Source organism: Lactuca saligna, chromosome 4 (assembly GCF_052625555.1).
Source record: "Lactuca saligna cultivar CGN05327 chromosome 4, ASM5262555v1, whole genome shotgun sequence".
NCBI lineage: Eukaryota > Viridiplantae > Streptophyta > Magnoliopsida > Asterales > Asteraceae > Lactuca > Lactuca saligna.
The window spans coordinates 239957335-239974354 of NC_136420.1; positions in this window are offsets into that span (position 1 = coordinate 239957335).

Sequence of the window (17020 nt, forward strand, 5' to 3'; positions counted from 1 at the left end):
AATCGCCATTTTATAGGCAATTTCGTTAAACACCCCTTATAGACCAGCTTCGTGAATGAGGCCTACTAACAGTAAGACTGCCTTTTACTCATACATATATATATAATGTTAGACTTTTAATGTTATATATATAGTATAGGGTGTATTTTATACTTTTAAATACTATATGGTTAACTTTAAGAATTATACTTTTAATTCAATTAAATGGTTAACCTAAACTTTTATGGATTTATTAAACCTCTTTTAATTATACTCCTTAATTAATTAATAAAACCATAAGGGTGTGATTTGAACTTTTGAAAACATTACTAGGGTTTTAGAATTTAACATTCCTAATTAAACTTTTAATCAACTTTTAAATTCCAAAACGTGAGGGCAAGTTTTGAAACCTTTTTCAAAACATTAGGGTTTTAACTATTTAAATTTCAAAACTCCAAAACTTTTGGGTTCAAATTTAAACTATAAAACCTAAAGGGGAAAATATTAAACCTTTCATAACAATAAGGATCAAATAACAAATAATTTTAAATTAACATTTAATCACATAATTATCCATATTTGATTTATTTAATGATTTCTTGCAAAACAATTTATCAATTTACTCAAAATAATTAATTAATTATCTTATAAGGAAATAATTATCTTATAAATTGATAATTATCTTTAATTAGATCAAGAATATAGTCATATATATCATAAAATCGGATTTATATTGATCTAACATGATAAGGTAACTATCCATATGCAAAAATAGCAAGAAATCCCGAGATAAGCATTATCTGACGAGTTGACTCGTCGAGTCAGGCATGGACTCGTTGAGTCTGCATGGACCCAGCGAGTTCAGCCATGGACTCGGCGAGTCCAGCCTCCACAATCCAAAAAATCGAATTTTTCAGTTATACAATGCATCAAGACAATTGAAACCAAGCTAGGCTCTGATACCACTGATGGGTTTTAGTCATAAGACATCCTATGTGCTCATACAAACCCTAATGCTTGGATCTAGGTTTCTCTATTGTACATGCTTTGAATCCAAGACTATAAACCCTAATTCTAGCATAGAAGTAATCATATTAATATGTAATTAGGTTTAAGATCATACCTTGATTGTTATGTAGCAATAACAATCCCAATTCCTCCTTGAATTGACTTTGGAAGGCTTAGAGTCACAAGTGTCACTCCTCTAATGGTTCACAAACACCATAAGCAAGAGGATGAAGAGGAGAGAGGTTGGAGGCTGCCAAAAACATGTAGAAACCCTAACAAGAAGCTTAGCCACGTTTTTGAGCCCTAAGGGGTCTTTATATAGTCGGGCTATTAGGGTTATCTAACAAGGAAACCCTAATTTGGATGCTTGAGCCCTAAGCAACCCATAGACTCCTTTTATCAAGCCCATGGACGATTTCCTTATGGGTTTCCCATTAGAATTCGTCCATCCCTTAATACAAGGCAATCCATGGCCCAAATTGCAATTATCCTATAATTACAATTCCAGTCCCTTAAGTTTAATTAATCTCTTTTAGTCACAAAACTAATTACCAATTAATTATTGACTAATATTAATTAAACAATATGATTTCTCCTTTAATATATTATTCCCATAATATACTAATAAATCATATTTAATCCTTTCTCTCCATAATTCATCCTATCAAGTTGCTTTGGTGAAGGCAACCCAAAAGGACCATGCACCATCGGGTCAAGTACATACCAAAATAGTTATGGACTTAGACACTAATCCAACAAGTACATCTTCAAAACTTCATACACTTTCCCAGAAACATCCTCAAACATTCCTAGAAAACCATTTCCTCAAGGTTGATTCTTAGGTGTTGTTTTAAGTTTCCTTGTTAAAATGAGTGTTTAGATAACATTTTCATGTTAGTTCATCAAATTTACACACACTATTATGTGTTAAAAACTATTAGGCTACAATCACATTCAAGTGTTCTAACTTGAAGATCATCACCATTACTTCGTTATCCAGCCAAGAACACACTCGAGGTGAGTTCATACCCCCACCTTTTTTTTTAGATTTTCAATGTTTGAGGGGGGGGGGGGGGGGGGATACAAGTAAAACACAAGAAAACTTGTGTTAAAAATACGAAAGGGTTAAATACATTTTCCTACCGTTTATAAAAAGGTACTAAATTCATAAATAGTTTTGCGTCAAAACTCGTGAGCTTTTCATACAATGTTTTGCTAAAAACACAAAGCCAGGAAAAACGATCACAAATACGTTAGTTTATTCTTACAATATATATATATATATATATATATATATATATATATATATATATATATATATATCTTGGTACATACAAAGGGTTTATCATTTTAGTGAAACAATTTTTATAAACTATAATAGGTATAGTTTATGGATCATTCACACTATGTTACCCTTTAGGGACAAAGAAATAAGTATTTAAAAGTATAATTATTTTTACGTTATGTAAACATCATGGAATAATAATACATTCATTTACAAGAAAAAGAGCTTTCATTACACTATACGTAAACCGGTTAATACAATTTTGTGAGACATCATTCACCATACCTACTAGAGTACACACACGGGAATGACAATCCCGTACCTAAACTGTTAGCTACAGTTAGACCGGCAGGTCTTGGGTGACAAATGCCGTAACATTTCGACGCCTGAAGAACGTCGTAGCAGGACATCTAGTTGCTAGCATGGTTATAATAACTCACATGGGGTATTAACAATATATTTGTTTTACGGAGCTAACATACACTATGTTCAATTGGTATTATATAATTAGAAAACTACACTATATTATTTTCTAGTATAGTTCAACTAGCATTTCTAGAAACAAACATATAAATTGATTTATACAGATAAAACTACATTACACTATTTTCAAGTACAATACAACGGGTATTTCGGGAAACATACATTCAAATGGTTTTATATGGATTAAAACTACAAACTACTACTTTGAGTATAGGAATACTTACACAAGTCAGTCTTAGGGTATCTAAGACTATAGTTCATTTACAAGAAAATTTTGGATTTTTTGGAATCACACTCTTTCATCTTACAAGAAAAAATGGAAAAATTTTCTATTACAAACGCTTATAAACTCAACAACTTAATTGTTGACACTTTTTCAAAACTACTTGTATTCTCAGGAAATCAGTAAATAGGTACTCATAAGGATTTGATTTTGAAGATGGGGCGTAGCAGCATCAAGTCACATATTTTTGGTCATATGTATTCGGAAATCAAACAAAAAATGATTCGAATACAATGTAAAAACTTATAATTTATCAATATGATAGTTGTAATGATTCTATCTCTATTATTCAATTGTTATAATACTGTACATGACATCATCCATCCCCGGAAGTTTCCGCCGTTTTCTCGGTTCGGGGGTGTGACAGATTGGTATCAGAGCATTGTTTATAATGAACAAAGTATATCAAACCACGTAAGATATACGAGTATAAATACAAAAGCGGCTAAAACACTCTGAATAAGAAATATACTTTTATAAATATAATAATATTTTTATAAAATTATACGTACACACATACATACTAGAATAGTGTCATAGTAGGAACAACACAAAAGTAAAATGATAAGTTGAGCACTACGATTAAGCCGAGATAGTTATGTAATCATATATGGGATAAATATAGCCTGATCAACTATGTTTACGCGAGATATGACAAACATGTGTTCGGGAATGGTCGTGGTGAACAACGATTCTAAAACATACCAACACCCAATACAAGGAAACTCTAGGACTGAACATAAAGTTTAAAATACTATAGGTGTATTTTATGATACTATAGGGCCATAAACTAGACTCTTTATGTGTCTTTATACTGCTATTCTTACGCAGTCGACATAACCAAACATATAGTTAAGACACTCTGTTTCAATAATGCTCGATTCATGACCATTAACAAAGACTTACCATCATTCCTCGTTTAAACCTTATGGTAGAAGTACGCCACCACAGAAGTCAAACAAGCACAAAAACAATACACCAACAACTCCACCACCGCCACCACCACAGATGGACACTGCCATTTTCCAAGCTGCTATAATAGCCGTTGTGGCAGCCGCCATGGCACAAATTAGCACAAATGGTACCAGTGGAATGGGAGGCAGTAGCAATAATACTAACCAGGGAGATAGACAGAGATACCTAATGGAATGCTCCTATAAAGGCTTCACAAATGGCAAACCCAAATCCTTCAATGGAAGCGGAGGTGTCATTTCTTTGACACTATGGTTTAAAAAGACAGAATCAGTCTTCGACATTTGCGCATGCCCAGAGGGAAACAAACTCAAATTTGCGGTCTGCACTATCGCTGACAGGTCCCTTTCATGGTGGAATGGCCATGTCAAATCACTAACCCTGCTGGTAGCTAACTCGATGAGCTGGGAGGACTTGAAGATCATGATGCTAGAGGAATATTAACTGAGGGGCGATGTACAAAATCTGGAATAGGAGCTTTCGAACCTCACCATGAAAGCCTCTGACATTGCAGCCTATACTGCCAGCTTTAGCGATCTAGCAGTACTATGCCCTAGGATGGTCACCCCGGAAAGTAAAAAGATGGAACGATAAATTTGGGACTATCCTCTCAAATTCAAGGAAATGTGATAGCTGCAAACCCATCCACCTTTGACGGTGCCAAATGCTTGGCCAAAACACTTGTGGATCATGGAGTCCGCCTGGGCTTTATGACGGACATCCCCGAACAAACCAAAGGGAGTGACAATAAGAGGAAGTTCTGGAACAAGAAAAAGGACCATCCAATGCAAGAGCCCGCAAAGAAACAACTAACTATGGCAGTCCACGCTACTACTGTTCCTTCCGCTCTAGCACCCGCCAAACAATATGTTGGAACTCTCCCAAAATGCAACAAGTGCAACTTTCATCACCATGGAGCCTACCGAGAGACACATTACAATAATTGCAACAAGAAGGGGCATGTTGCCCATTTCTGTAAGACACCGACACAACAAACCACCCAAGCCACTAATGCTAGCGGTGAGCCAGACTTGCTACGGATGTGGTGAAACGAGGCATTTCAAGAGGGAGTGTCCAAAGGCAAGGAATGACAAAGGCATGGGAAGGGTTTTAACAATGGAGCACAAGGAGGCCATGAATAATCCTACCGTGGTTATCAATATGTTTCTCCTCAATAATTCATATGCATGCATACTTTTCGATAGTGGTACGGAGAAAAGTTTTGTGAGCCACAAGTTTAAACACTTATTTAAACAAAATCTGGAATCACTAAATGACACATTCACCATAGAAATGGCAAATGGAAAGGCAGAGAGAACTAATGATATATACATAGGATGTACCCTCACTCTAAACAACTATTCTTTCCAAATGGACCTAATGTCGGTCATAATAAAAAGTTTTGACATTATCATTGGCATCAATTGGTTAAGTCCTCACCATGCCGATATCCAGTGTTACGAAAAGGTTGTTTGCCTTAATCTACCAAGTAATGAAACCCTCATCATTTATGGAGACAAACCTGGCACGAACCTTTGAATCATCTCTTGCGTTAAGGCGCAAAAGTACCTATGTAAGGAATACCACGCCTTCTTAGCCCATGTGGTGGATGAGAAAAAAGAAGTGAAACACATCAACGATATTCCTGAAGTTTGTAACTTCCGTAACATATTTCCTGAAGACCTCCCAAGAGTACCACCCGAACGCCAAGTCGAGTTCAGAATCGACTTGATTCCCAGAACTAATCCCATAGCCAAATCCCCATACCGTTTAGAAACGGCAGATATGCAAGAATTGTCCAATCAACTGAACGAACTACTAAGCAAAGGATTCATCAGACCATGCTTCTCACCTTGGGGATCACCAGTATTGTTTGTAAAGAAGAAGGATGGATCATTCTGCATGTGCATAGACTACCGGGAACTAAATAAACCTCTTCGACCAACTACAAGGATCAATTTATTTCTCAAAGATCGATCTAAGATCCAGGTACCATCATTTGCGAGTCCAAGTGGAAGATGTTCCCAAGACCGCATTTAGAACTTGCTATGGCCACTACGAGTTCGTAGTAATTCCCTTTGTATTAATAAATGCACCCACAGTATTCATGGACCTAATGAACCATGTATGTCGACCTTACTTAGAAAAATTCATGATAGTATTCATCGATGACATATTAGTCGACTCACGATGTAATGAAGAACACAGTCAGCACCTACGGCAATTCTTGGAAGCATTAAGGACAGAGAAATTGTATGCGAAGTTCTCAAAATGCGAATTCTATATTCGAAATGTGGATTTCCTAGGTTACATGGTCAACAAGGAAGGGATATACGTGGATCCCTCCAAAATCAAGGTAATCGAAAACTGGGCGACACCAAGAACACCAACTAGAATTTGTCAATTTTTGGGCCTCGCTGGCTACTACAGAAGGTTCATACATAAATTTTCCAAGATCGCAAAGCCACTCACCACTTTGACTCAGAAGCGTCTAACCTTCAACTCGGAGGAGAAACAAGAAATTACGTTCCAAACACTAAAGCAAACCCTATGCAACGCTCCGATCTTGTCCCTTCCAGAATTCACGAAATATTTTGTGGTTTACTATGATGCATCCAAGCAAGGGCTAGGCTATGTACTCATGCAACGAGGAAAGGTCATTGCCTACGCCTCGAGACAACTTAAGAATCACGAGGTCAACTACACTACACATGACCGCAAACTGGGAGCAGTAGTATTTGCTCTGAAGATCTAGAGACACTACCTTTATGACACGAAGTGCACAGTCTTCACAAAACATAAGATTCTCCAGCACATCTTCGACCAAAAGGAACTCAACATGAGGCAAATGACGATGGGTAGAGCTACTAAATGAATATGAATGCAAGATTCACTATCATCCATGCAAGGACAATGTAGTAGCAGATGCCCTCAGTTGAAAGGAATACTTGGGCCTTCGAGTAAAATCATTGACCATGACCATCCATTCATACATGTCCATGCAGGTCAAGGAGGTGCAGCTTGAAGCTTTGAAATTGGAGAACATCGAGGAGAAGCCTTGTGGGGAACGGATAAAAACCTTGAAGTCAAGGATGACGGAGCTCGTTACCTCCTGGATCGAATATGGACACCGAGATTCGGCGGGTACAGAGACGTGGTCATGAACGAAGCTCACAAGAGCAGATACTCCGTTCGTCCTGGTTTAGACATGTGACATCCCCATTTTTACAGCTAAAAAAGACCACTTTTGTTTATGCTTTATAAAAATCAGAGTACCTCTTTTAATAAAAATGTTGCAGAATTTGTTCCCAGTAAAACATGATAAATACATTATCAAAGCATTCCCGAAGAAAAGTATTTTTATTCATTTTAAAACATTTGGGATGTCATCGTCAATACATAAACATAAGCATAAACAGAACTTACATTCATTATCACTAGTGATTTATATCTCCTTAATCTCTCAGTGTAATGTGACTTCATATCAACACCTGTGATATAAATAAACTGAGTGGGCCAGGTTGGGAAACCTGGTGAGTACATAGGGTTTTCAACCCACAATAATATAATTATTATTTTTAATCTTCAAACAATTAACCCAATTATCCATCCCTTATATCTTCTTTATTCTTAAGTGTCAACCCTAAGATTCATTTATCATACGTTCCTTCAATCCGAAGTCCATTGCTTCCAGGGTTTATACGACAGGCACTAAGTCCATAGCTACCAATGCTCATTCGTAAATCACTAATTCCATAGCTGATAAAGTTCATTCATCGGGTACTAAATCCATAGCTACCAGTGTTTATCTAATAGGTACTAATTGCATAGCTACCAACGTTTATCTAACAGGTACTAAGTCCATAGCTACCAACGTTTATCTAACAGGTACTAAGTCCATAGCTACCAACGTTTATCTAACATGTACTAACTCCATAGCTACTAGCGTTTATCCAACAGGTACTAAGTCCATAGCTACCAGTGTTTATCCAATAGGTACTAAGTCCATAGCTACCAACGTTTATGTAATAGGTACTAAGTCCATAGCTACCAGCGTTTATACAATAGGCATTAAGTCCATAACTACCGAAGTTATTTATTAGGCACTAAGTCTATTGCTGCCAATGTTTACTCATATCATCTTTCATCTCTCATCATTTATCTACCCATGTTTTACCCAACATATTCGTAAATGTAAAATACATATACAGTTTAAATTATTTAAAACATGTTTAAAATCGTTCATCTAGCATAGATAGCAAGTATACAAGTTATATGCACACATAGCACGTAATTTATATAAAATTTTTCATATATATGTGTAAGATGAAAGTAACTATGCACTCACTTGTTAAAGTGACGATTCTAACCCCGAGCAGCGCTTCGCTTCTAATGATTCTATTTTTCTTTCGGCGAAACCTAACATTTTTATCGCTAAATTTTAGTCTAATCTTTATTGAGACTAATTATTACTCTGGATTCATCATTAACTCAAAGTCTACTTTCATGATCTATCAAGTAAGGAACAACCAGGTAGGATCATATCAAAGGTAGGGTTCATTTGGTATACGAAGTATATTGTTTGTAAATCCCACTTTGAACACCTCACTAAATAACAGCCAAGACATCATCCCTGTAAGTAGATTAATCAGTATAACGAATTTGAATCACTGATAAATCTTACTTATATGTTCATAATAATGATATTATATTTTAATATAAGCTATATTTAAAGTATGTTAGGCTTATTTCACTTACAATGGGTTTTATTAAAAATCAGGCTCCGCTGGAGCGGTGCTTCTGAGTCGAAAAGCTCTTTTTCTTGGAGCCTTCATGCGCTCTGGGGCTTTCTTCTAGCACTAGGGAAGTTTCCTAGGCTTTAGGGGAGTTTAGGGAGTCTAGAGAGAAGTTATAGAGAGAAAGAAAGGCTTATGGTGTGAAGAAAATATGAAGAGTTCATCTCTTATTTATAGGGGTTTTATTGTAGAGTAGGCCCTAAGTTTCGTCCGTATCTTCAACGTACGAGCTCCGTTTTCTACATTCTTTATATTCACGCATTGGTATTTATGAGTGCTACAACTTTTTCATTTAGACCCCGTCGGCTAATTCTCATTCTATCTCAGATTTACAAAATCGTATTCGAATTCGTTGCGCTTGAAGAGTAGGGACTAACTTTCGTCAATATCTTTAACATATGAGCTCTATTCTCAACGTTATTTATATCCAGATGTTGGTATTTATGAGTACTACAACTTTCATTTAGATCCCGTCAGCTAATTCTCATTCTATCTCGGATTTACAAAACTGTATCGAATTCGCCGCGCTCGAAGAGTAGGGACTAAGCTTCGTCCATATCTTTCGCATACGAGCTCCATTTTCAACTGTCATTTATTGTTTAACTCCTATTAACAATATATCCATTTCTCATTTAGATTATTTTAGCAAAAAATCGACCGATCTAAAATTCGAATTTCCGGGTTGTGCACTGTTATGCTAAATATTAGAAAAATTGTAAGTTCCTCATAGGAAGTCAGATTTGGACGTTCTTTTTATGCACGCTCTCGGTTTAACATATACTACAACTTTCATTTAGATCACTAAGGCTAGAAAGTATTTTATCATAAATTCACTTTTTATGATTCCCAGTGTTGTGTCAGTTTTGCCGTAAAACTTCGACAAGTCATAACTTCTTCGTTATAACTCAGATTTCGACGTTCATTATATGTACAGAACCATTGAGACATATTCTACAACTCTGTTAAGATTATTTATTCTAAATAATCTTTTGTCGAAAAATCATTTTCTACACTTATTGCCTCTAAATTGACTAGCCCGGATTTGCGGGCGTTACAAGACAAGATATACCTGGACCTCAAAAAACTTTATTGGTGGCCAAAAATGAAGGCAGAAATCGCTACCTATGTTGGCAAGTGCCTGAATTGCGCCAAGGTTAAGGTAGAATACAAGAAGCCCTGGGGTTTACTACAACAACCAAATATACTCGAGTAGAAGTGGGAGCGGATAACCATGGATTTCATAACCAAGTTGCCAAAGACAACGGGTGGTCTTGACACCATTTGGGTAATCGTTGACAGGTTAACCAAATCCGTGCACTTCCTACTTATAAAAGAGGCCAGCAAGATGGAGAAGCTAACCAGGACATACATTAAAGAGATCCTACGATTACATGGTGTGCCAATATCCATTATCTCCGACCGAGATAGTAGATTTAGCTCATGGTTTCGCCAATCACTACAAAAGTCCTTGGGAACCAGGCTCGACATGAGTACATCGTACCATCCCCAGACTGATGGGCAAAGCGAGAGAACCATTCAGATGCTGGAAGACATGTTGAGAGTTTGTGTAATAGAATTTGGTAAAGCTTGGGAAACCTATTTACCACTCATCGAATTCTCATAAAATAACAATTATCACACTAGCATCATGGTTGCTCCATTCGAAGCCCTCTACAGATGCAAGTGCAGATCACATCTGTGATGGGCTGAATTGGAGACACACAGCTAGCAAGCTGGAAAGTTCCTAAAAGCACTCTCACCGACCCCGAAATCATACGAGAAAATACAAAGAAGATTGTTCAGATCCATGAACGATTAAAGGCATCTCGGGATTGCCAAAAAAGCTATGCAGATAAGCGATGTAAACCCTTCGAATTCCAGGTTGGTGACCGCGTTCTATGAAAGGTCTCACCCTGGAAGGGAATGATATGTTTTGGAAAATGTGGAAAACTAAATACAAGGTACATCGGGCCATTCGATATTGTTACTAGAATCAGCCCGGTGGCTTACAAACTTCAACTACAGCAGGAACTCAGTAACGTACATCCCACCTTCCATATGTCTAATCTGAAGAAGTGTCTATCTGACGAGACTATTGTAATTTCACTCGAAAAAATCGAGGTGAACGAGAGTCTACACATCGTAGAGGAACCTGTGGAAATCATGGACAGGGAGATCAATAGAACTAAACAAAGTCGTATACCAATAGTGAAGGTCAGTTGGAACGCCAAGTGAGGGCCTGAATTCACCAGGGAACGAGAATACCAGATGAAACAAAAGTACCCACATCTTTTCCATAGTTCATGAGTACCCACACTAGAACTAATTTTGGTTCGAATTTCCCTCTAACGGGGGGATAATATGACAACCGGATATTCTAGGTCAACAAGAGTCAAACAAGTCAACAAAAGTCAAATAGTTAGGACATAAAGTATGAATTATGCCTTGCTTTTAGGGTTTTCAGTTTAGGGACCCAAAAACATTGAGATTTCGGTTGTAATGGACCGAAATCACATACCTAGACCAAAATCACATCTAGGCCGAAATCAATCAAGACCAAATTCATGCCTTGGCTGAAAGCACATGTGATTTCAGTGGTCTAAAGGTGATTCCGGTGGTGCTTAGGCCGAAATCACAAATCTGATTCAATGGTGATTTTCCCAATGTGATAAAATACATGAACCAATGCAAACATCACATCACCCTCACCCCCTTTTATATTTATTAGGCCAAAAACTCCTCACAATATTCACTTCCATCTTAGAACATCTTACATTTTCTCTCAATGAAACGAGTTCAGCTTAGTACATCTTCAAAACTTCATAAACTTTCCTAGAAACATCTTCAAACATTCCAAGAAAACCATTTCCTCAAGGTTGATTCTTAGGAATTGTTGTAAGTTTCCTTGTAAAACTGAAGGAATGAGAAGAATTCAGTTAACCTAGGTTAGAATAATCCAAGTGTTGATAATACCGAAAAATAGTTTCAGAATCGTCAAGTGGCAAGTAGTGCGGAAAATAAAAAGTTGTGAATTAATTAAATTAATAGTTTGGTGGATTTTCTTTTTGGCGCAAGTTCAACCTCCAAGTTGTGAATATGATCCATATTTTTTTTCTTACTTGTGCCATTCGGTGCGTCTATCTTCAAACCCCTCACGTCAAACCACAATTGGAGCATTCACCGTACACACACAAATCCCTAGTGAACATTTTTTTCTTCTTTTATCACACTAGTTGTCGAGTTTTTTTGTTGTTAACGTTGATCAATGTACATGATCAGAATTTTACCTTGTTCATCTCTTGTAATTTTGTGTATGTGATCTCCAAACAGTACATGTGACTTCCTACTTGGCAAATTCACGCAAGTAAGTAGTCTTTTCTTTGTTCATGAGCATCACGTTTTTTAACCCTACTTCTCAAGTTTTTTTTGTGTGTTGTTCTATAGTCCATATGCATGCTTGCTTCAACTTACATGATAGATAAAATCAGGTGTGCCATTTAAGCACCTGATGTGCCATCTCTTCACCTGGTATGCCAAGAATATGACTGAGAGTTAGTATAAAATCTTTTTGTTCACCTCCCTTAGTGTGTCAATATCCTCTGTTAACATCCGACTCTTTGGCGCATCCATATAAGGTGTGGAAGTTTTTTTGGCACCGATCATCAAAGATTAACCCTTGGCGCATCCACCATATATCGTCGATTCCCTCCCAACTTCACAGACGATCATCACTTGGCAGTACACCAATGAACCAGTAAGCATCACTTTGGGTCGAACTCTTCCATTAACGTATTTGAGCAACAAGGAGTACACCGCCCATCAACCAGGAGGCATAACAGCAAAGCTATGAAGAAAAATTCAATGAGTTGCTGTGAAGAACAAACAAAATTCACAAAGTTTTTTTTGTGACGTTTGGAATTTTTTTTGTGACACTTGCATGAACATCTGTCTGATTTTTTGTGACAGTCTTACTATCACAAATAAACCACGCATTCATGCAATTTCCTTTTGTTTCACAGATATCACGTCCATAGTTTTTTTTCATACTTCATTTCCTTTTATTTGTTTGTTGGATTTTTTTTAAAACTAGTTTTATATATGTATTCATTTGAATTTATATATATATATATATATATATATATATATATATATATATATATATATATATATATATATTTTAAGCTTATCTTCATTTAAATTTTAAAGTTTTGTTTTATTTTATTTATTTATTTATTATTATTATTATTATTATTATTATTATTATTGTATAGCTATCTCTCGGATAAGGTATCAACAAACCTATTTTGAATATATCATTTATGATAAAAAAAAATGTTATTTCTTTTTCTTTTTTTTTCTATTTTTTTTTATGTTTGTTACAAGTCTTTTAAGGTAAAGACTTAATTATTTTGCTTTATCATAACACTTTCGGTATGATTTCGCAAAATGTCAAAGTTTTTATCTATTTTTCAGTTTGTAGAAAGACAATCAAGTCTTTCATTATTATTCCACTTGATTTTTTCTTCAAACTTCTTGTCTAAATAAAACACAACACGAGTTTCCAAGTTATTATTATCTGTCACTTTACTTTCCTATCTTGACAAAACAAATTTTTTTATAGACCGTGCAAATTCGAACATATTTTTATCAATTCCATTTTTTTTTTCAATTCCATTTTTTCTCAGTTGTCATGTTGACAGTTAAAATTTTCTTTAACCAAAATTTTCAAGTTCGAGGAACACATTCTCTCGAATAATTTTAAAGTTTTTTTTTGTGTATCTGCTTCAATAGAAAATTTCATTGAAGTAGAGGGGGAAAATGTTAAATCAATATTTTTCCTTTTTACACACTCTTTACAACTCCTTATTTCAGTAACCGTCACATAAAGGGAAACTATTGGAAATATTTTTATGCGATTGTCACTTGAAATAAGTAAAGTATTGATTTACATTTTCTAATAAGCATTATCAAAATGTTTCAGGTTGGAAAGATATTGAATATTCAACAAGTGTTTGAAGAATCAGATGTTAGAGCACTTGAAGCTTACTTGGAGCACTTGTTGTTGACATGGAGCACTTGCTGAAAGCTAGTTGGATCATCATGATCTTAGATGGCACATCTAGATCATATGTGGAGCATTAAGATGTTGATGGATCATCTAGAATATTGATGGATCATCAGAAACATTGTTGGCTCAGCCAAAACTCTTTGGCTCAAAAAGAGTTGATGGCTTAACATGAATACTTGGTGACTCAACTCAAGTCAATGGATCAACATGATCACATTGATGGCTAAACAAGACTGCACATGGCACATCATGTATAATGAAGGCACGTCCAAATGCTCGAAGGCACATGAATTTCATCCATGGTCCATCTTGAACAAGGAGTTGTACATCTTCAAGTCCAAGACACATTTCAAAGTTCAAGAAACAACTTAACTTGATCGACGACACTTCTGGAAGTTGATGACATCTAAGAAGACAATTGAGCAACATGATGCTCATGTTGCTCATTACTTTTTCAATATTGATCAAGAAGGTTCAAGAATTATGAAGACTCATAACTTGGATGGAACCCTAACGGAATACTAATGGAATTGGAATATTCCATCCATTCTCCGTTAAGTAGGCAAAGGTGTCAATTGAAGACTAAGTCATGGTGATGTGTGAAGACCTGATTGATCAAGCCATGTCATGGGCTTTTCCAAAGCCTATAAATAGGCCCTTTGGGATCCATCATAAAGTTGCTATTTTTTTTATCATTCCTACTCATTCTGCACAATTACTACTTAGACTAGTCTTCAGAGAGCCATTTGAGAGTTTTTAGTGTGTTTTACATTTAAACACTTGTAATTGAATCTTCATGAATATGAGACACATTTGAATCATTGATCTTAATTCTAAAAAACATTTTTCTATTAATTTGATTGATTCATAACTCTTTATTTTCCTTACTACTTGCCACTAGACGGTTCTGAAACTCTATTTCAGCATTTTCAACACTTGGACTATTCTAGTCAAGGTTTACTGGAATTTTATCATTTCTTCAATAAACATGTGTGTATGAATTTTTTTAATCTAGTGAATGACACTGATAACACCATTAAGTAAGGAAAAGGTCTTCATAGATTTTGAGAATCAACTTTGTGATTTTATGTTGATGATTATAAAATGTTGGTCACTTTGAGAATCTGAAAATAACTTAACTTTTTTTTTTTTTTGCAGATATGGGTATAATTATGTCTGATTTCTGATCTAGTGGTAAATAATTCCGACAATGGTCAAACTCAAGATTGTGAGGCTATTGAATCTAAGTGAGATGTCTGGGTGAATCCATCTTATCACTTTGATTTTCTCATTGCTATTGAGGGTACTGAAAATGATGTTGAATTCATCATTTTTTGCACCTTTCAACTGTATTGGCTCTAGGATGGATTTCATTCCAGGGATTGATGATCCCATTGAAGGTATTTCTAGGGTTCTTGGCTATTTTAGTAATGTATGTTTTAAGTAAATCATTAATCTTAGGTATATAATTAATCAAAAAAATCGTTATTTATACTTCATTAGTTCTTAAGTTGGTGTACAAAATCTTCTAAGGCATAAGCCTTTCAGGGTTGTGGAAGCTACAAGATGGCGTTGTTCCATAGTGTGAAACTTATAACACTTGGTAGGACAAAATCACGTTACTCTTTGCAAGGGTTGAGCTTGCAGAAATTATAAGGTATATGATTTATATAGTTTCTTCACAACATTAACATTTCTAGTGCATTACTTGATCTTTTACCTTTAGTTTTATAGCCTCGATATGAAAAGGTTGTTAGGATTTTTCATGGAGCCAATGTTATTCACCCAAGGATTATAATAATGGCATGGTCCCATGTTCCAATAAGGTAAAATTACACTTCTTCATTCTTAATATTTTCATCATGTCACTAAATTATTACCAAACACTTTTAATATTGTATTAAAAACTCTTATAATTTGGTAGTGTTAAAAGAGGTGTAATGACTAGCTTACCATATGATGTTACAAGTTGGTATATTTTATTTGTGACATCAAACCTAGAAACTGGTTTTTGGAATGTTCACATTTTAAATTAAGTTGATTGCTATTATAAAGTTTTATTGATCATAAATTTATTGAAACAATTTTTAATTTCTCAAAAAATCTGTATTTGTATTTTAAAATAGCAATGAAGTTGTGACAATCGTCAATTTCCGGTCAAGTCAAAGTCAAATAAAATCAACAAGTGAAACCGCTCAACTCATTTAACCCTTGTATATTAGGGTTTACATTATGTTACTATTGTACAATTCACTATTTTAATAAGGAGTTATCACTTGGGAAGTTCGTATGTTTAGAAATTCTAAACCTTAATCAGGGTAAGTGATGAAACTACTCGATAAAACATTATTCCATAACCCTCGGGGGAATATAACAATCATAAAGAGGCTTAACGGGGTGTACAAACCTTGCATTCCGAAGCTAAACATCCACAAAAAGGTCACAAACGAAGTCTCTCTCAATCTCTCTTTAGCAAATCTCTCTCTCTCTCTCTCTCTCTCCCAAATCTCTCTCATAACCTCCCTCAACTTTTTAAAATCATTTGGGGACATCCCGACCAATAACAGAGCCAAAAACCACACGAAACGGGAAGATTATCAGTGAAACAGCTCAATAGAAGTGAAACCCTCTTAGAGGCGAAACCCTAAGAAGCGAAACCCTTAGAAGCCTCTTGGACCGAAAATAGACTTATAGGACCGAAGTCCTTATTAGAACTGAAACTATGAGGAACCGAAAGTAATAGGACCGAAGCCGAAGACCAGAGGACCGAAACTGCATAGGTCGAAACTTCAGATGGGACCGAACCTCGCAGACCGAACCGAGCCTTGCCTTCGCTTCTAGTCCTACCTTCGCCTTCGCTTATTTTCCCACTCTCGCCTTCACTCCTTTCCTTCTTGCCTGCAAGATTACTCGACCGAACTCTTCTCTTGGTTCTCATCATACAACCGAAGCACCCTTCGGTCCTAAGCTCAGAATTTCGCAGCTTCGCTTGCTTTTCTCGGTTTTCGACCATTTTCGCGTCTTAAGCCCTTTTTCGTGATTTTAACGTAGGATTTTCACCCAAACTCATATTTTGACATACAATACCCTAAATATTCATAATTTAAACACATTTTAAGGGAAATTATTGCCTAAGAATAAAATAG